Source organism: Cajanus cajan, chromosome 2 (assembly GCF_000230855.2).
Source record: "Cajanus cajan strain Asha chromosome 2, NIPB_CcT2T_4, whole genome shotgun sequence".
Taxonomy (NCBI): Eukaryota; Viridiplantae; Streptophyta; class Magnoliopsida; order Fabales; family Fabaceae; genus Cajanus; species Cajanus cajan.
The window spans coordinates 48,094,181-48,117,600 of NC_138518.1; the positions used below are offsets into that span (position 1 = coordinate 48,094,181).

At 31.9% G+C, this 23,420-nt stretch overlaps 1 pseudogene; it reads right to left on the reverse strand.

Moving 5' to 3' along the window:
• Positions 1-1,348: 1,348 nt before the first annotated feature.
• LOC145954986 (uncharacterized) lies at positions 1,349-22,544 on the reverse strand (annotated as a pseudogene).
• Between the last annotated feature and the right edge of the window lie 876 nt (positions 22,545-23,420).

A 23,420-nucleotide genomic window follows, 5' to 3' on the forward strand; every position in this document is an offset into this window, starting at 1 on the left:
TGATTCTGGATTTTTTTAACTCAAAAATCAGGCATCCAGGAAAAATTGAAAATAATATAATTCTATTGTTGCAATATATATACAACTCTACTAAAGTATTATCTGGGCTTCATCTTATAATCGGTTTAGCTGTATAGTGTTTAGCCTATTGTGGCCTTTTAGATAGAATCAAGATTAAAATGCCAAAGCAGTCAAGTTCATAGTTTGAACAATCACCACAAATAAGCAATTCTTATGTTACTAATAATTATCTAGAGCTTCTGATATACTCAAACCATCTTTAATTGACAACAGTAATTGACAAAAATTGGTAAGATAAACTGTTTGCTGTAATCGAAAGTGAAACTTAAAAATGCAATTGAAATTAAATGATAAAATGAAAATAAATCATATACTCGTAAATGTAAATGAACTTTGAAAAGTAAATGTAAAAATCTAAAGAAAAGCAATCAAATTTCAGGCAATTACAATGGTAAAACCGTAAATTTTTGTAAGGAAATTAAAAGCAATCCAAATTAAAAGAAAGTTTAAGAAGAATAAAGAGAAGAATGCAGATTAAAATGAAATACTTGGAATTTGGAATGTAAATATGCATAAATCTAAATTAGACAAGAAATGTAAATGTTTTGAAAATATAATTGGTATGACAGGGTGGTAGAGAAATATCCCAGTGTATAGCATATACAATGACAATCTAAATATAGTCAGTCCTCACACTACAAGCTTTAAACTATCGATGCTAACAAGACGAGTACAAGCAACACACTATACTATTGGCTCAAAATTGCTGGAGAACAATTTAGGCAGAAAAAGAAAATTCCAGAATGAGTTTTAAGCATATTCAGCAAATAATAACATCACCAAACAGAAAGGATGTTTCAAAGTAAAGTGAAAACAACTTAAGGAGGCAAAGATCTTCATCGTACCTTGAGCATAATCCCACACAGTGAACGAGGAGCTTTCATATGAAGCAGTTGCTAAGTATGTGAAAAATAGCTTAAGAAAAGAATAGTTGAGTACACACAATTAAATAATATATATATATATATATATATATATATATATATATATATATATATTCTTTTATTGGTTATAAACATAAATAAAATATTAAAGATCCTACTGAATCTCGTGCAGCTTTTATAGACAACCAAAAAATTGAAAATTTAAATAAAAAAGTAATCAAGTTTGTCAAACTCAAGGTTTAAGTAAACTTTTGGAAGCTAAACTTATCTAAAAAACTTACTGACCTTACCTAATACCCAATTCAATAAATCAATGATAAAAAATCCAAATTTTTATATTCATAAAAAGGTACCAAATTTTTTTTTAATAAAATATATCTATATCGTATCCACGTCAAGCAACACAAAACACAAATTCAAGACTTAATAACAGAAAAGAGGAGAGTTACTATACTTTCATATTCACACAAATCCGAAAGCACATCAAAAGAATTTACAATCTAAGAAGAATGTTATGGAATTAACAAAATTATAACTAGCTATTATTGGCTATCCTTGTGGGAGTGAGTACTCTTCATAGTTCTTACTCATACAAGATAAGTAATTGTACTAAATTGAAAATCAAGGTATTTTAGTGACTCAGAAAATAATACCCCTGTTCATAATAATATAACACACGCATAAATATGATGTTTTACTGATAAATGGCATGCCCTTAATTATAACTAATGCTTGATTCAAATGTGAATAGCTTCTCAACCCTCAACCCCTGTTCACCCTCAATCCGCCTGCCTCTCGAAACAAATGTGAATAGCTTCTCAACTACGTATAAAAAGTAGGTGAAAAACCTGCCTGTTTCAAAACCTGATTCATGTTTACAAGTGTAAACTCTTACTAATAAATACAAAGATTTTCTCTATAAAAAAAATAGAAAGAGTTGCAATCTTGTAACAAAAACATCTAATCATTGAAGACCTCTTCTTAAAAAGGAAATTGTTAAGAAATATATTGATACGATTCTATATTTGCTCAGTGCATCCCTATTGGACAGGTACCTCACGACCAAATTGGGCAGGAAATCTCTCTTTCTCTTCAACATGATGTAGCAGAATTGTGCCACCTGGGATTTGAGCATAGAACAAGCTTGATTCCCCATCAGTTTGCGTCTTTAAAAACTCTCTTCCATCAGAAATGCTATCAACTGGGTTGCATTAAAGACCAACATAAGAATGTAGCAGAATATAAATAAAAAAACCTCAAAAAAAATGTAGAGCATTTTCAAAACAAATAAATTGAAGTTTTTTTTTTCAAGTCAGGTAATCAATGACTGAGAATTGGTAATGAGGCAATGAAAAACAATAAATTTAAAGGGAAATAAGGGTTAAGAACTAAATGGATATCTAGGTCTGAAGCAGACCACATAAGCAATGAAATATGAAACATGCTCTGAAGAATAATACTTACATTTCTTGGCCACAAATTTAAATCCCAACTTCTGTGCAGCTAAATTGAAAACTTTTTCAACCATAACTACTTTCGAAGATGGAATGGGAATGGCCTACACAAAGGGTAGAGACTCGATAAGAGACAATCTAAAGTAACAGTCAATCAAATAAAAATTGAACTAATATAATCTTCCACGAGAGAAAAAAAACTAATTAACAAACTACTGTTGATAGAGCTGAAAATAGCTAACCAACAAAATGGAGAAAAGATTGAACATCCAAAGTGGAATTAGGCAAATTATAAAAGGGGAAAGTGGACAGGCAAGAAAGATGGGAAGAGGGGAAGGGAAGCCAGCTCATCAATTAACAAAGAGCAAAGTACAAAGATCGTGCCCTTTTGAGAATTTCAACTATCAATAGAAACTTCTACCTGAAGATTGGCATGAGTGCCACGTGTGGAGGCCCACTCAAAAAAGATAACTTCCTTTTCTTGGCTCTTGCAGTAACTCTTGAGACTGTTCTGAAACTAGAGAGTTCAATTTCAGATTCAGAAGACATAGATAAGGGACTAGGCATCTACTTAGCTTATATACAACATGAGATGAGAAGTAACTAACTAAGAACCTCGATGGCCTCGCTCCCCCTGCTGAGGGCGCAGTAGCCTTTCATATGGTGTTGTAGAGGAAGCAATCGGGCTTGAAGCCCTCGCGGTGGAGGACGACGACGAGGCGCGTGGGCTCTCGGAGGTTCTTGGAGTTCCAGACGTTGTAGATGAGGATGGTGTAGGTGACGAGGTCGGGCTTGAGGGCGAAGTCGCGGTGCATCTCGTCGATGAAGGCGTAGATGGAGGAGAGGGGGCGGGACTTGCAGAGGTGCTTGAGGAGGTGGTTGAAGGTGAAGGTGTTTGGGGGGCAGTGCTTGGAGGCGAAATATTCCTTGAGCAATTGGACGGCGTGGTCGAGGTGGGAGGCGGAGCAGAGGGCGTGGATGGCGATGTCGGCGGGTGGCGGCGTCGGGGGCGAGGCTGGAGGAGAGCACGAAGATATTAGGGTTTGGTGGATGGGGGAGAGGGATGGGGAGTGGGAGGAGGCAGCTGTGTTTACGTTGCTGATGAGGGAAAGGGGAAAATTAGGTTCTCATTTCTACATCGGTCATGACCCAAGACCGATGTAGAACAACTCCCGAATTTTATTTTTACATCGGTTATAAATAAAACCGATGTAAATATGTTTTTATTTTTTATTTATTTACAAGTTTGCCACCGCGTTTATCATTTACATCGGTTCTACTAGAACCGATGTAAATTTGGCGATGTTAAATAATGTTTTTGTAGTAGTGTATATTTTATCCTTGTTATAAGGCTAAAAGGCATATGTATCAGATATCTCTTCATTCGGAAATAAGAAACTCTTGAACTGCCCGTGGACGTAGGTCACACTGACTGAACCACGTAATTTGTGTGTCGTCTTCTTTCTCTTGATCTCTTTCTTTTACATATTGTCATAACACTTATATTCTCTTTGCCAAGATTTTGTTCTATAAAGAGTTTTTTTTTTACAAAGTTTTTAATGAGGCATTATATAATAACAAATGATGAAATACTCTTTTTTTATTATATAATTTTGTATATCCTTAAAAAAAAAAAAGATTTTAACGAGATACATGATTAAATAATCGAATATTTATTAGTATTTAGAATTTAATATTCAGGATTTATTAGTGGTTTTTTTTTTATATATATTTTCTTAAAAAATCACGACTATTTAAATTACAACTTTGTACTTATAAATAAGTTATATGATTTGTGGATTATATATGACAAGAACTCTTGCAAGAATATGATTCTTCCCATTCTATTGTTCTATCTACTATTTATCTCTCTTACTTCTAAACTATAGCTTATAGCTTTCACTACTAGAATTTTTTCTATTACCTAATGGTGTGTTTGGATGAGAAATTTTACAAATTTAAAGAATTTTAAATTCTTGGTATTTGAATTACTTTGATTTTAATTTATATCATTCTTAAAATATTTTGTTTGGATAAGTCAATTCAAATTTCTCAAATTTTAAATTGTTAGGTTAGATATGATAATTTAATTCCACCATGATAAAATTAATTTTAAAAATATATTTATATGTTGAGATTTTTAAATTAAATTTTATAAAAAATAAATATTAGCTAATTTTGAAATATTTAATAATTTAAAAAATCAATATTAGATAATATTTAATGATTTTAAAAATATTTTTGAATATTCAATAATTAAAAACGTGAAGAGATAAGAGATAAGCTATAAAATATATAAGTGAAATAAAAATAAAAAAATATGAGAAATTTCAAATTCTTACTCTTTTGGGAGAATTTGAAATTCTACTATTTTAAGGAATTTCACAAATGCTTGAATTTCAAATTCCTTATAAATTTCTCATCCAAATAAGGTATTTCACTTCAAAGAATTTGAAATTCCTCAAATAAATGAATTACTCCATTTAAATTCCTCATCCAAACACACTATAAGGATTTTCCTAGGAATTTTTCATTAAAATTTGTAGGAAATAAGCTTTTTTGCGAATTTTTCTACAAATTTATTTTCCCAGCTAATACCTTCGTGGATAATTGTTTCTTGCCAATTTCAAAATTCGCAAAAAAAATTCTTATGATTTTTACTAAAAAAAAATTTATAGAAAACTTTCTTGCAAAAAAAAATGGCAGCAAACTTTCTTGTGGAAAAAAAATTCTTAAAAAATTTGCAAAAAATATTCTACAAATTTTAAAATCCAAAAAATTTTTGCAAGAAATTTTCCACGAAAATTAAAATTTGCAAGTAAATTTCTTGCAAAATTAAAATTTCCGAAGTAAATTTTCTGCAAAATTAAAATTTTGTAGGTAAATTTTCTGCAAAATTTCAAATTCGCAACTAAATTTCCTAGGAAAAATCGCAAGTAATTTTTTATAATGGTTTACACCTCTTCTTCCCCCTCCAAATTCCCCCGTATTGGAGGGACTAAAATTAGATGAATGCTCCTTTCCTAAAGATTGATCGAAAGAAGAAAAATCATGAAACTGCCTTCCGTCCACTCCATTCTGTGACACCCTTCTACCCCGACATTAATATACAACAAATGTAATAATAAAAAAAAAATTCTTTCTTTTTGAGTAAATAAAATCTTTCATAGTTGACAAATGCCTCAAATATCACAAGGTAGAAGATTCACATTCATAACTCATAAATCATAACTCCAATGTAAAAATTACAAAAGAAAAGAAGTTAAGATTTTCAATACAATTTAGTGACAACAAGAAATCATATATATATATATATATATATATATATATGTAATACAGGAAATATAAATTAACTTCAGTAAAGGTGGCAGTGCCTCCTGGTTAGGAATTAATTTATATTTTCCAAATCATGTAATAAAAATATAACAAAGATATTCATTCTGGTCTTTTATCAAGAACGTTCAAATTACAATTCTTAACATACATTTTCCTTGGATTATAAACTTTATCTACGTTATCTCTTCGTTAGAAATTACAAAAGAAGAGAAACTAAAGTTATTAAAACAATAACATATTAAACTAAGCTATGTCACATCCTATCAGAGCATGCCCAACTGAAGCCTTAAGCCTCATCACCAACATCCTCATGATGCTGATCACCTGCATCATAATTTAAACATATACAAGAACAACAAGGGAGTGAGAAACATCTCACTCAGTTTCAGGTGCAGAAATAAAGGTTAAATAGCCCACACACACACAACAAATATAAGTCACATGTAAATAACATACATAAATAATCAATATCACATATATATTCATTTATCATGCTATGATGTCATGGACTCGACTCATAAATGCATGCATGTGGCGCCATAAGGAAGTTTCACATATCATCACTGGTGACCCTAAGGTACACCTTGTTAGCATGTTACATCGTGGGTGACCCTAAGGTACACCTTGTTAGTCGTTGGTGACCATAAAGTACACCTTGTTAGTCGTGGGTGACCATAAGGTACACCTTGTTAGTCGTGGGTGACCATATTTCACATGGTCATGTCATAAATACTCCTCATAAGGTTCGCATAGGAATTCACAGAGATTCAGAGAGCATTCTTATTCATATTGAAACTCATTTATTATTAACATTAATTTCATATTCATTTATTACTTCAACAAAGAACAAGGTAGAGTAAATAGAAAATCAAACAGAACAACGACACCTTCAACAAAGATCAAAGTAGAGTAAATAGAAAATCAAATAGAACAACGACACCTTCAACAAAGAACAAAGTAGAGTAAATAGAAAATCAAACAGAACAACGACAAGGGATTGGGGGCCAATCCGACAATCATACTATCCAACAATTATCACCACACCTCGAGCGAGGTTTCTCACTCCCCCCTTACCTGGATAAGCAGGAGCTGGAACTTGGGCAGGGCCTCCTCCTCTGGATTCTCTCTTTCTTCCCTCTCTTTCTTTCTTTCTTTCTTTCTTTCTCTCTCTCTCTCTCTCTCCTCTTTCTCTCTCTAAGATTTCACCTTCTCACTCAGTATAAAATTTTTCACCCCTCAGCCTCCTATTTATAGGCAAACTGGTGTACCCGGAACGACCCGTATTGAATTCGGAACGGCCCGTTCCGGATACTTCGAATCTGTGAAAAATTTTCAACTGGAACGGCCCGTTCCAAAATCGGAACGGCCCGTTCCAAAAAGCAGAACGGCCCGTTCTAAAATTAGAACGGCCCGTTCTGGGTTTCCATTTAACACATGTTGACGATAATTGAAACGACCCGTTTCTAACAAAAATTTTTAGGCACTTTTAGAATTTCGGAACGGCCCGTTTCCCTTTGGGAACGACCCGTTCTGGAGAAATCGAGATAGTTCACTTTCATCCATTGGAATGGCCCGTTCCACTTTTTGGAACAACCCGTTCCGCTTTTTGGGAACTGTCTGTTCCGCTTTTCGGAACAGGCCGTTCTGGGCCTAAAAAAATCTGAATTAATGTAAAAATTAATTTTTCATACATATAAAAATAATAATAATTAATATTATATCAACAGAAAATTCGAGGTGTTACACATTCTATTCCAACTAAAAACCATGACAATCACGATTTTATTCAACTTAAAGAAAGAAATAATTATACTGACCAAGATCAACACTGCACCAATAAAAACAATTTAATTGAAAATGGGGCCCAAGCCGTATAGACGAACAGTCACAAAGCCTTGTGCCATATTTAAAACTACTGAACTGAAAACAAAATCTGAAAAGCAAATTTAGTAGTGATGTTTTTGCATCAATCAGGAGGGAATCGTCACCGGTTCCAACAAAAAATTGGTATACCTAATAGGGCATACCAAATGAGTTGAATAAAACATATCAATGTGCATTTCGGCTCAAATTACAAATAGTGAAAACAAAAATATATAAAATACTATATTTCTAGTAGTGTTTTTTGCGTTGATTTTCATAACATTCATATAATTTTTACTCATTAAAATTTTAATAAATAGTGTAGCGTTGATATTGGAAAAATTACACTATTATTGAATCATAAACGTACTTTCATTTATAGTAAATTTATATTTTAACTATCTTAAAATTTTTTCCAACCATAAGTTTTAATCATTGATAACATTTTTTAGATTAAATATATTTTTAGTCACTCAAATTTAAGGTAAATTTATTTTTCTTCTTTAAATTTAAAATTGTTATTTTTACTCCCTATAATTTTTAAAAATATTATTTTAGTCTCTTAAGTCATCTATAACATATCTAAAAGTGATAGATTATGACAATTATATAGTATCAACTTAGTTTAATATGATATTTTCTCTAACATGATACTGATATGTAGATTTAATGTGATAATATTTGACGTATTTCCAAATAAAATTTGAATATAAAAATTAAAATAAGATTTTTTTACCACAAAGACTAAAAAGATCAGTTTTAAATTTGAGAGACTAAAAATAAATTTATCTTAAATGAAAGGACGACTGAAGACATATTTAAGTCATATTTTTTACATTAATAGTAAAAAACTAAGGCTTAAATATATTTTTAGTCCATCAAATTTAGGATAAATTTTTTTTTTGGTACCTTAAATTTAAAACTATTATTTTTAGTCTCTTTAATTTTCAAAAATATTTTTTTAGTTCCTCATGTCACCAAGAATATATCTGAAAGTGATAGATTGATATAGTTATCCATCATCAACTGAGTTTAAAGTAATATTTTCACTAATAGAAACATCAATAGGTAGATTTTATATGATAATATTTGACAGATTTCTTAACAAAATTTGAGTATTAGAATTAATATAATTTTTTTTTTGAAATTATAGGAACTAAAAAAACTAATTTTAAATTTGAGAGACTCATAATAAATTTACCTTAAATTTAAAGGACTAAAACGTATTTTAACCCTATTTTTAATACATTAATAGTACATAAAATAAATCTTAAATATGTTTTAATCCCTCAAATTTAGGATAAATTTATTTTTGTATCCTCAAATTTAAAACTATTATTTTTAATCCTATAATTTTTAAAAATAATTTTTTAGTCCCTCAGGTCACTAATAATATATTAAAAAGTGACATATTGAGACAGTTATGCATAACCAACCAAATTTAATATAATATTTTCACTAACAGAGATATTAATAAGTAAATTTTATATGAAAATATTTAATGATTCTCTAATAAAATTTGAATATAAGGGCTGAAACAAGATTATTTAAAATTATAAAGATTAAAAAAATTAATTTTAAATTTGAGAAATTAAAAATAAATTTACCTTAAATTTGAAGAATTAAAAATTTATTTAAGCCAAAAAATCAACCTCATAAAAAATTGATTGATGAGAAACTAAAACTCCAATGAGTAAAAATTAAACAATTTATTTGTAAGAATAATAATAATAATAAAAAAGCCCTAACTACATAGGTAAATTTATAATGACTATAATTATATTTAAATATCTAATATCTAATAAAATATAGTAGGCTTAATTAAGTTTTTTATTCTTCAAAATTCTGTAATTTTCTGCATTTAGACCAACCATATATTTGATTTTTTTTTTTTAAAAAGTCCCGTGTAAAAGAAATATATATCACCAAATTTTTGTGTAGTTTTTTTTCCCTTTCGTGTCCCATTAAATATTACGAATTTTCTTCTGGTTTATTAAAATATAAAAATTTCATATTTAGTTTTGTAATATTTTGTGTTTCCTACATGTTACTAGAGGAAAAAAAAGAGAAAACTCAAAACTAATGATGATTATAAAGACCAAATAGAAAAACAAAATGTAAATAAGAAATCATTGGATGATAAAAGCTTTTTATAAGAGATTCATTTGAAAAATAAATAAATAAATAAAACAAAAGACTAAATGATAAAATAACAATTTTTTAATAAGCAAAAATTTAAGTACAATTTTAGACATGCTTTTATATTATTATTTCAATAAAATTAAATTCTTTTTAATCAGTTATCCACTCGATAAATTTTTCACATTAACAGCCCCATCCCACCCACACAAATTATCATAATAAAACTTAAATTTTAATTAAAAATAACAGGAAATTAAGATATTTGTAATATAATGCCAAAATTATGTCGTTTCCAAAAACTGTAGAGGAGCTCAATAAATCAAACCATTAAAAAGGTTTGTCTTCAAAACCACAGAGGCCAGCATCGTACGTTTTGGCAGTTTCCACCAACCATTAAAAAAAAAAACATGGACATTTGTCCCAAATTTTATCACAGTTTAGGACAAAAATACTTACTTACGTGTATAAATATAGTTATTTTATAGGTTTATTGTTATTAAATCTTTCAATAAATTTATTATTCATTATATTTAAGAGGAAATTAATTATTATGAGATATTTCAATAACTACGTAACATTGTTAATCATATTCATAATTATATATATTTATATCGATTTATTATTAAACATTTATAAAATAGAATGAATTATATTTGTTTATAATTAATCATGGGTTAATAATTTTACAATGCTATTAACCTCTCGTGAAATCAATTAAACACCGATGCATTCAATAATTTTATGATATTATTGATCATTATTTAATATTTTAATTGTAACATTGTATTTAGGTGAGTTGTGAAGATTGTATTGATCTTAAGAGAAACATGCATATAAATTTTCTATTTTGAGCAGAGTTTTCATAAACTCTTGTTCTCCATACCTTAGAGAAAGGTTTTAGAGAGATGGAGTGTGACTCCCTAAAACTTTTTTCCTCCTTTTCTTCTTTTAGATCCTTTTTGAGGGTGTGTGGTGGTGATTTGAAATGGAAGCTAAGAGTCTTGGGTGCAGAGCCCGTCTTCTTCAAGCTTGGAGTGGCCTTCTTCCTCTTCTTCAGATTCGGTTGGCTCGGAGTTGAGTTGAATGCATTAAATGGGTTATGGGTTGCATGCTTTTAAGTGTTGAAATTGCATGAATTTGGGGTTGGTATGTTGAACTTGAGTGGTTGGATTCATGGAGGTGGAATTGGTGATTCCTTTGACTATGGGTGCATGTGTTGTTTTAGCTTGATTTTGAGTCTTATATGATTTGTGTGCTGGATGCAATTCATGTGTTGGCTTTTTTGTATTTCAAGTGAATGAGGCAATTTTTGTGGTTTGCAAGTGTAGATTTTTGGTGTCTCGCTTGCTGCGCCTTCGTGGCGTAGGGTGTAGTCCACGAGTCTCTGTCTAATTCACGTCAAGCATAGGATCGGTGGGTCGGGCGTGAGGAAAAAGACTCATCTCTAGTTGGGATTGCACTAGGCGTGGTTCGAATAGTGTTAAGTGTGAGAGCATGTGAAGCCTATGACTTGGTGACGTCAGACCCTAGTTGGTTGGCACCAAACGTGATTAAGGCAAAGACTCTTTGTCTAGATGATGTTAGGCGCCATTGAGGTGACGTTGGGCATGGGTCAAATAGAGGCTTTCTACCTGATATGAGGTTGAACATGGATTTTTCCACGCTAGGCATGAGGTCTTATAGAGGTTTCCACCTCAATGACGTTAGGCACGGTTTGAATGAAATCAAGCATGAGCAAGGATAAGAGGTCCTTGCCTTGATGGTGTTGAGTGCGAGGTATGCTGCATCTAGCCCAGAATACCTGAATGAAGGGTGTGTTTTTAGAATGCTATATGATGAACATGAGTAAATGTATGAGTTATATGTATGTTAATTGGATATGACATATGTAGATGTTTGTATGGTGTTAGATGATGATGAACATATATACACTATATATATGTATGATGTTGTTGATCTCTTTATATATATTGACCGAATGTGATGTATGTAGACGATGTATGGTAAGGTGTGGATACTGAGGAAGCGATGTGACATTAATGCATGTTGGCTAACTTAGGACTTGAAGAGAGGAAATTATTTTAAAAACTAAAAATCCCACATAAGGAATCTCAGAGTGGTGCTCGGGTAGGCTACCGTTGGAAAACCCTTATTAAGTAGGTGTGTCTCTTGGAGTGGGTTTTGATGTGTGTTGAGTCTCCTCTAGGTCCTTAGTTAATGGTTGAGTAAGGTAGGAGATTGAGAGCATAACCCTTAACCAAGTACTTGGAAAGGTTGAGTGCCAAGGTCATGGTACGCCTATATCTAGTTGTACCATTCCTAATAATGGAATTGGTCTTTTCTAGTACAAGTGACAAAATTCAAGAAATCATGTTGTTGGGATTAGTGATCTAATTCGGTTGATGGGTCTATTCTAGAGATGATCTAGTTGATTCAGTAGGGTCAGCCACTTAGACTACCTTGTTGCATTAGGAGATCTTCATAACCAAATGCGTGACGGTGCATTGGTTGTGATATTTGCATATGATGTATGTTGTGGTTTGTTCATATGCATTGTTAGATGTCTTGTTGACATGGTTTGGATGAGCTACATGTTTGCTTAGGACTATTAAGCTTTCATATATGGTTGTGATATGATGTTGTATGATATGAAACTGATTCTATGCTTACTAGCTCACCCTTTTATTTTTCATATGGTTTGGACTACATGATCATACAATGTTTCGAATCAGATTAGGACTAGGTTGAAGAAGTTGCTACTTGGAGGTTGGCGATACCTTTTGTTGGGGTCGGTGCTACTTTTTGTAGCATGTATGGTTGTGTTCGACTGGCACTAAGACATAAAATTATTTTGGGATTACTATATACTTGTATATATATATATATATATATATATATATATATATATATATATATATATGTCTTGTCTATATTAGTACAAGTGTTTTACTTTCATATTCACATCTATCTCTCTCTCTCTCTCTCTCTCTCTCTCTCTCACACACACACACACACACACACACACACACACACATATATATATATATATATGTATATATATATATATATGTATATATCCATGATGCATTCCCTCCTTAATCTTGTATGTTTTAATAATCTAATTTCTACTGCTACTAGGAATTCTAAAAGTACAGTGGGCATAGCGAGTCGTTACATTAATAGTCTCATAACATCATATATTGATATATAATTATATTTATTTATTTTAATTTTTAAAAAATAAATTTTATTATATATATATAATTATACTAGGAGTGATGATCCTTTTGATTAACATTTTATATTCCTCGTTAGTTTTCATTTTGTGATTGGTTAATTATTTAATGTGATTCCTTTAATATTGTGAGGTGCTTATAAAAGTACTAAAAAATTTTGGGATTTGTTGAAGAGTGAAGCAATGTAAATCTGCGTCTTCAAAATTTTTCTTCCTTTATCATTTGTATCATATTTTTTTAAGGAAACATTTTTCTAGATGTTATGTTGTGAATGTGAAGGAGTATTTCTGGAAAGAAAAGACTCATGTAATCAGGGATGATAATGGGGCGAGGCAGGTGCAAGTTTCATTATCCTCGTCCCCATCCCCGTTTTTGTATTTTATACTCTTCCTCGTCTCTATACCTGACGAATATGAAATTTGTGTCCTCATTCATGTGCTCGTCGGGTATTGAGTACACCTGTACTTGCCATGTACCTGTCTCATACCTACCTAAAAATTAATTAAATATTTTTTTGAATATATATATATATATATATATCTCAACGTAAAGTAACAATTACAAAATTACATTAGTTAAGTTTTATTTAACATAAATTTAAAATAGAATAAGAATAATATAAATGTCATGTAAATTTTTTTAAAAATAAATTAAGTTTCTAGAAATTTAAAGTGGGTATGGGTACAAGTACGGTATGGGGTGGGTAAGAATATACCTATCCTTGTCTCTGTACTCAATTTAATAAATCGAGTATTATTCGTAACCACATCCAATCAAATTGGCCATTTTTTTTATCAAAGTCAAGGCCGATTCAGATATTAGCTATATGTATGGGTTTACTTGTCATCCCTATTGTGAATTGGCATATGCATGGAGATTGCAAGATGAGGTATTTCCACAAGTTAGTCATGTACAAGTGTTTGACGAAAGGAATTGGCTACCTTAGATAAGGTGATTGTTTACTAGAATCACAAGAAGATATTAATAATCATGTGGTATAGTTCTTTTTCTACTTTATATGTGAAGGAGAATGAGAGGATAAATAATAATATCATGTAAAAGGTGGTGCTAGATCCGATTTCAGTAGAAGATAACATTATGCTTATAAATAATATGCCTATTGGATGAGGTGAAATCTATTATTTCTTTTATGCCTAACACTAGTGCACTAGGTCTAGATGGATTTGGAGGTATTTTTATCATGTCTTATGGGACATTATTGCTTCTAATGTACATAATTTAATTCTCCAATTTTTTAAGAATAATTGGATTCTTCCTAGGACTCATTTGAATCAAGTTGCTCTCATTCCTAAGTTTTTTGAGGTATATAAGATTGAGGATTGTTTCCTCCACATATCATCTCCTCATAAGATCGACATATCTCATATTGTGTTTTCATTGCTTCTAAAGCTGCAAATATGTTAGATAAAAATATGTTTTATGGAAATTTAATAATCAACTTTGACATATGAAGATCTTTTGATACGTTGAATTGGGACTTCCTTTTATCGATATTGTATGATTTTAACTCTAATAATATATTTTATGGATTTGACATCATAAATTTTTTTGATACATTGAATTGGGACTTCCTTTTATCGATATTGTTAGCTTTTAACTTTAATGATATATTTTATGGATGAATAAAGAGAATTTTACTTTTAGCAAGACTTTCTTTTAGTATTAACGATGCCTTTGTGGGTTATCTAGCTTGTAAAAATAGGGTGAATCAAGGGGATCCTCTCTCACCTTTGTTGTTTTGCATGGTAGAAGATGTCTTACGTAGAAGAATATCTTACTTGGTGGAGGATCACCTGTTGTTACCGATTAAAAGGTTTCGAGATGCCTTCTCACACCTTCTATATGAATGATATATTGGTTTTCAATCATAGAAATAACTAGAATATCATAAACCTTTTGGAACTCTTTAAAATTAATAAGGAAGCTTCAAGCCAACAAATTAGTCTCTCTAAGTGTAGGTTTTTTGGCAGGTCTATCTCTTCATCTAGAAAGGTTGCGATACAAGAGAGATTAGGTTTCCTAGCGGGTAGTCTGTCTTTTATCTATCTATGGGTTCCCATCATCAAAGGAAAACCTAAAACTCATTTTCTTTAAGATACTTTTGATAAAATTACAGCTACAATGGCCTCTTAGAAGGGTTGCTTGTTGTTTATCATGGGACGAGTTCAACTTTTAAACTCGGTGACTCATAGCTCTTTTCTTTACAACTTTCAAGTTTATTCTTAACCCAAGCTTATGATTCAGAAGTTAGAGGAGCTTATAAGGAATTTCATTTGGTCTAATGACCCATACGTGTGTAAATATGTCATGATAGCTCGAAAAATATTTGCTTACCTTTCAAGGGAGGTGGCCTTGGGTTAAGATCGCCTTGTTCAATAAATGTTGTTGCCTCACTAAAATAGGACTAAGACTTTATGCACTCCTCGTATGACTAGGCCAAACTCATGCATGTTAGATTCTTGTGTAATGGTCAACCATTGATCAATTATAAATCTTCTTCCATTTGGTTTTCAATTCATGGACATTAGTATCAAGGATAACACTAGATGGATCTTGAGTAATGGATACAAGATCATTTTTTGGCTTTATATTTTGTGCACGAAGGCTTCCATAACTAGTCTTCTTGATTAGATAAGAAGTGACAATTTGATGAAACACATTTAATGTTCACAATTAATGCACTAACAGACATTTCTTCTCACAAGAAAGGAAGATGAAGACAGATGAAGCAAGCTAGTGAGAGATGCTAAAGGATGTGCCACGATCATCTTCATGAAGCATGTATATTTAGAAGCTTGAGGATTTAGAAATAAGAAATAACAGTTATTTTTAAAATTCATATTCAATCTTTCTGTAAAAAGTGTTATACTTAAATCAATTGTATCACGTCTTGTTAGTAAGACAAAAATAAGTGATTTCTTAGCTTTAACTTTGTGTTATTGCTTTGAGGCTAAAAAGACTTGTTTGTAAAAAAAATACTTGGTTATTGAAGTCTAGAAAATCTTCGTTATTCAAAGAATATTTGAGTAGTTGCTAGAAGAAACAAGTCAAACAACACTTAGGTTGAGCTAGAAGTTGGATGTAGTTTCGATGATTGAGATGAACTATCATAAAAATATTGTGTTCTTTTCTCTTGTCTCTTCGTCTACACTTGCGAAGTCCTTAATACTACTTCACTATTTCGAAAAACAATGTTGAGTTTTTTTTATTGACACCATTCAATTTTCCCTTTCTAATGTCTTTCTTTTCTCCATATTTAGTAATAAAAGACTGTTGCCCAAAGAATCGGGAGTAAACTAATTTAGTGAATGGAAAGGAATTTAGGATTAAATGAAGTTATATTAGGAGATAATTGAAGGGATTCATAGCTTATTTATTTTTCTTACTAACTTATTTATCTTGGTTAAGTAAAAGCCAAAATTGTAACAACTCGACAAATGTTTACAACTCATTTACAACACAGCGAGAAACATAAAACTAGTCTAATATATAATTATCATGCAAGCAATCATTGGATATTCATCCAACAATATATATGTAAGGAAATAAACAACTAAAAACATAAAATCCCTCAGTGGGATTATATCTAAACCTTATACATATATATTGACACACACACACATAAACACATAAATATTAGGCTACAAAACATAAAGATCCTAGGTTGTTGTTCATGCAACAACTATATAAATGTTGCCTTAGAACAACACCACCTAAAACATTGCCATCTATAACATGGCACCACAACTTGCTTGCCCTTTAGCCTAATAATGCCCTACTCCCACAATAGTATGATCATCGTAGTCCAACAACAAGAAAAAATAAGGGTAAGCTCGTAAACAAAAAAACAACACAATATAGAAGAAATTAGCTAGCTATAAAACAACTTTATCAACATAACACATTAAGAGCTCAAGCTCAAATTAACAACATAGATTAATATATCAACACAAATTTTCAACTTAACAACATGAAAACATTTCAACTTACAACACAACTATACAACTTAGTAGCATACTAACTTAGAAACTTTTCAACATATCAACTTATAGCATATGAACAACACAATTTTTCAACACACCATAAGAACAATACAACAACTTAACAACACAAAAACTTATAACACATTAACTTAATAACACAACAACTTTATGTGTTGTTATGTATTTCAACTAAAAAATATCTTACAACACAGGTGAGCAATCTAAGTGGCTTGACACTACTGAACCAACAACAACATGATCTTTTTGGCTTGCTAAATCAACAATAAATTTGGATATCAATTCACAACACAATATGATTTCTTAAATTTTATCACTTACACTAGGAAATTCCAGTACGTACCCGTTGTTAGGTACAACATGGCTTGTGTAACACCCAAATTTTTATTATTATTATTTTTTTAATGACATTTTCGTAATTTTAATAAAGTTATAGGGGTATTTTGGGTTTCGGAACGGGTCGTTCCAAAAGTGGAACGGGCCGTTCCAAATGTTGAAAATGTGAGGTTTTTGTAGTCCCAGAACGGCCTTGGAACGGGCCGTTCCGGTATGGAGAACGGGCCGTTCCGGAAGGAGAACGGGCCGTTCTGCTGAGATTGAGAACGGGCCGTTCTGGTTTCAGAACGGGCCGTTCTGGTTTCAGAACGGGCCGTTCTGGTTTCAGAACGGGCCGTTCTGGTTTTTTGGGAACGGGCCGTTTCGATTTTGGAACGGGCCGTTCCAGTTACAAATTTTGCCCAGATTTGAAGGATCCGGAACGGGCCGTTCCGAAATCAGTACGGGCCGTTCCGGGTGCGTCAGATTGCCTATAAATAGGGGCAGGGGGTGAAAATTTTTATACAGAGGAAGAAAGTGAAATTTTAGAGAGAGAAAGAGAAGAGAGAGAGAGAGAGAGAGAGAGAGAGAAAGAAAGAAAGAGAAAGAAAGAGAGAGAGAAAGGAAGAGGGAATCCAGAGGAGGAGGCTCTGCCTAAGTTCCAACTCCGCCTATCCAGGTAAGGGGGGGAGTGAGAACCTCGCTCAGGGGTGTGGGGATAATTGTTGGATAGTTGTTTGTCGGATTGGCCCCCAATCCCTTGCCGTTATTCTGTCTGATTTTCTATTTACTCTACTTTGTTCTTTGTTGAAGGTGCCGTTGTTCTGTTTGATTTTCTATTTACTCTACTTTGTTTTTGTTGAAGGTGCCGTTGTTCTGTCCGATTTTCTATTTATTCTACTTTTTTCTTTGTTGAAAGTAATAAATGAATATAAAATTAATGTTAATAATAAATGAGGTTTAATATGAACAAGAATGCTCTCTGGATCTCTGTGAATTCCTGTGCGGACCTTATGAGGAGTATTGATGACATGACCACGTGAAATATGGACAAATGACATGAGACCTAAGAATGGACTATTGAGACAAACTATGATTATGTTACTATGACAAATAATGATATGATGTACTAAATGAAATTATGTAATAAGTTAAATGTTGAGTTAATGAGATTATAAATGTATGACATGCATCATATGCATATATTACTCCAGGTGTGCCGCTGAGGCCGCATACCCACGACTAACAAGGTGTACTTTATGGTCACCCACGATGTAACATGCTAACAAGGTGTACCTTATGGTCACCCACGACTAACAAGGTGTACCTTAGGGTCACCCACGATGTAACATGCTAACAAGGTGTACCTTAGGGTCACCAGTGATGTAACTAGGTGTACCTTAGGGTCACCAATGATGAATTGTGAATCTTCCGTATGGCGCCACATGCATGCATTTATGAGTTGAGTCCATGACATCATAAGCATGATAAATGAGTATATATATATGTGATATTGACTATTTATGTATTGTTTACATGTGACTTATATATGTTGTGGGTGTGTGTGCTATCTAGCAGTTATTTCTGCACCTGAAACTGAGTGAGATGTTTCTCACTCCCTTGTTGTTTTTGTATATGTTTTAAATTGTGTTGCAGATGATCAGCATCATGGGGATGTTGGTGATGAGGCTTAAGGCTTCAGTGGGGCATGCTCTGATAGGATGTGACATCGGGCATAGCTAGGCTTGTTTTTTTTTAGGGATGTTATTGTTTTAAAAGCTTTAATTTTCTCTTCTTATGTAATTTTGAACGTTCTTGAGAAAAGACCAAAATGTACATCTTTGTTATATTTATTATTATATGATTTGGGAGTATAAATTAATCCCTAACTAGGAGGCACTGCCACCTTTACTGGAGTTAATTTATATTTCCTTTATTATTATTTGTATATATATGATTTCTTGTTTTTCACTAAATTGTATTGAAAATCTTAACTTCTTTTCTTTTATAATTTCTACACTGGAGTTATGATTTATGAGTTACGAATGTGAATCTTCTACCTTGTGATATTTGAAATATTTGTCAACTATGAAAGATTTTATTTACCCAAAAAGAAGAAAAGAAATATTTTATTGTTACATTTGTTGTATATTAATAATGGGGTAGAGGGTGTCACAGCTTGGGTGTGGGCCAACTACAACATTGGCATCCATTAACCAAGTTATATATGGGAATAACCCGCTAATTATCCACAACATACCACATACCTTTCCAGTAATTAGTTAAGGATTTCACCTCGTGACTTTATACCTTATCCAATTTGGATGCTTTTAAACCAGTATGACTTGACCTAGACCCCATACGATATCAATTAAGAATTTAGAGGAGGTTTAACACTCCACTTCAAGATACAACAATACTCAAGAAGGATTTTTCAACAAGTGGGCTCTTAGAGCACCATAACACATTCACACAATGGTATATCTCAACTTTTAAAACAACACCTCTTCTCTAGTCTTAAGTTCACAACACAATCAACATCATGCATCATGCACCTTATCAACATGATTCAAGTCTAAAGAAAACTTTATATATTTTCCCTTAAACTTGGTCAACTTTGACTTCAATACAAAACAACCCCTAAACAATTAAACTCATAAGAATTCCTTAATCCTTAGAGTTTTAAAACATTTAAAACAACACATTAACAAATATTCAATTAAATAAACAACAATTCACAACATAGTGATACAAAAATTTTCTTAATTATTAATTCACCTTTTTTTTTATTCGTATATATAAGAGTTACAATGTTGGTAGAGTTTGAACCTATGACTCTATGCATACTACCTCAACCTTTGCCACCAAATTCACCAAAGTAATTATATTACTTTACATTTATTATTTCCAAATTCAAAATAGACAATTAATTAATTGAAATTTGTTAGATCACATACATTTGTGAGAACAACACTCTAGTCACACTACTGCATTTTATTTTTTTAGCAATATTTATCTACTTACATTTTGTTAAAATGTTACTATAGTTTAAGTTAATATGTTATTTTGTAATAAATTTTCTAAAAAATGTTACTATAGATATAATAATAATTTTTATTTTACTATTATTCTTTATAATTTTTTTTCCAAAACTAAAGTTTCACATCGAGTAATAAAATGTCACATATAAAGAGTATATATTTTCAATCTCTAATTATTTCTCCAAATTAAGTCTAATATTGAGTAAGTGAATGACACATAAACACTTTATACAATCATGGAGTGGTACTTAAGTTAAATGTTAGTAACATAAACTATATACAATATTTGATATTATGTCGTAAAAGTAAATTAACAATATTTATACACAATTAGGTAACATTTTTAAATGTTTCCAAAATCTCATTTTTGTTGTAGTGTCACTATTAACTTTAATAAAACAAATTACTCTACTCATTATTTTATTATCTACATGACCATTATTACACTTATCTCTAATGTAGCACATCACAGGAGATCCTCTGAGGTGTCTTTACTACAAAAGAAATTGTCATATAATGACACACATCCTATAGTGACACATATACTTACTACTAAAAATTACTTTTACGTACACTATTAATACAATATATGTTGGTATATTATTAAAAAGTGTAGGTATAGACTGTAATGACACACAATATAAGTTAAAGGAACTTTTATATTTGATATAGATTTGATGGTGACTAATTAAGAATGTCTTTAACTTTAAATGATTCCTAAGAGGCTAGGAACCATAAGATATAAATAATAGCAACATCTATATTAAAACTAATTTATTTTATAAAGTTAATTAAAACTTATCAACATTATTAAAATGTTACAAAAATACTACTTTGGTAACTTTTGAAAAATATTGCCTAGTTATATAAAAATATTATTAAAAGTCTTTAGTAACATAAACTATATGCAATATTTGATAATATATATGTCGCAAAAGTAACATTTTCAATTGTTGCCAAAAACTATTTTTTCTTGTTCTGTCACTATTCACTATAGTAAAAAAATTTACTTTACTTAGTATTTTCTTATTTACATGTTCGTTACATTTATCTTCTCTCTAATATAGCACATCTTAGGAGATCCTCTAAAGTGTCTTTACTACAAAAAAAAAATTGTCATATAGTGACACACACTCTATAATGATACATACTTGTTACTAAAAATTACTTTTACCTACACTATAGATACAATATATGTTGGTATATTATTAAAAAGTGTAAGTATAGATTATAATGACACACAATATTTATTGTTAAATCCCATTTAAAATCAAACAAAAATTATGTGTAACTATATGTCAAATAGATTTATAATTATATATATATATATATATATATATATATATATATATATATATATATATAGAGAGAGAGAGAGGAGGGATCCATTTACTCCAAGAGTAACTCTTTAGAGTTACTCCACATCCTCACCCTTTATTTTATTTAAATCTAGCAGCTCATAATGAATTACTAAAAAAGGTCACGTGAGAGCTTTTCATGAGTTACTAAAAAGAGTTATGTGAGAGCTTCTCTTGTAAAGTTACCTGTTGGACTGTCCTGCTTCTTTTATACTTCTTTATGTCCCTTTCGATGTTGCTTTTGATTCGTATGGTATATCATTTGCAGAAAGAAAAAAAAGGCAATCAATTGTTTGCATGATATTTATTCCCATTTTACTTGCTACATGAAATCTCACATACTTCTTTCCATATATTCTCAATCACATTTTTCCTTTTTCTTATGTCATTCGCATTGAGCAAACTCAAAAACTTTGTAAAAATACAATGAAGGAATATGACTGCATAATTTTTAAAGATAGTTCACAATAAGCTACAATTTTCTCTACCAGTTCCCTATTATCTTTGAATCAAAGCAGCATTTCCTCTATTATATTTTTCTAAAAACACGTCACCATTTTCTAATTCTTTGCGTATCAAGTGTTTGCCAAAATGACTCACAATAAAAACTTTTCTTGTAACACCAAAAGGAGGAAATGATTTTTGTGAGACCCGCATTTCTCATTTCTCCCTCTCAACTCTCACTCTTTCGCACTTTCACCCTTACTCTTTTGACCTCATTCTCTCTTCTGATTTCTCAATCTTTCCTTGTGGTGACCTTGTGGTTGAAGGTGCTGATCAAGAGTAGGCGGAGCTAGCTGAACTGGAGCCATCTCATCTTCTTCTCCATTCCTTCTCTTCCATTTCTCCACTTCCCGGAAGCTCGGAATCTTTATCGAGGTAAGGGAAGCTAGGTTTTTGGCCAATTTTTTTGGAAATGAATTATTAAACTCATGGTGTGGTTGATTCCTTAAAGATTGATGGCTGTGTGTGATAAAATTGGGTTTTCGAGGTTTTGGAGTTTTTGATGAAATTTGGGGATTTTGATGATTTGTGGTTGCATGCTGAAAATGAGCTAGTTTTTGGGTTATTTGATGAAAATGTGGAGTTTTGGGCCGAATGCATGTGTTTGGATGACTTGATTTTGCAGGTTTTCAAGAAAATTTTCGAACTTGGAGAGTTGCTGTGTGGTATCACGCCGAGCGCAATTCTTGGCGCCGAGCGCGTGACCATCAGAAGACTCTATTGGGTAAGTTCACCGGGTGCAAAGTTGCGTGCGCCGGGCGAGCATGAGAATGGGAGCCTTTAGATGGCCCACGTCGGGCGTGGTTGGACTGTGCTAGGCGCGATATCAGGAAGTAACATGGCGTTTTGGGATTCTGGTGTCGCACCAAGCATGACTACGTCTCGCCAGGCGCAGAGCCTCCTTTGGAGACTCTGCCAGAGGTGGCACCGGGTGCAATTGGTATTGTGCTGGGCGTGAGACCTTGGGGAGGTCTTTGTCTACCTTGCACCGAGCGCGAGTTTGGCATGTCGAGTGTGTAAGGCTCTTTGAAGTCTCTGCCACCTAGCACGCCGGGCACAATTAGAATTGTGCCAGGCACGTTTGAGCCCTGGTACTATCTGATTGGGCCACGTCGGACGCGACCATGAGTGCGTCGGGTGCAAAGGTGATTCTATTATAGGCGAATATGTGTTGAAAATTGCTG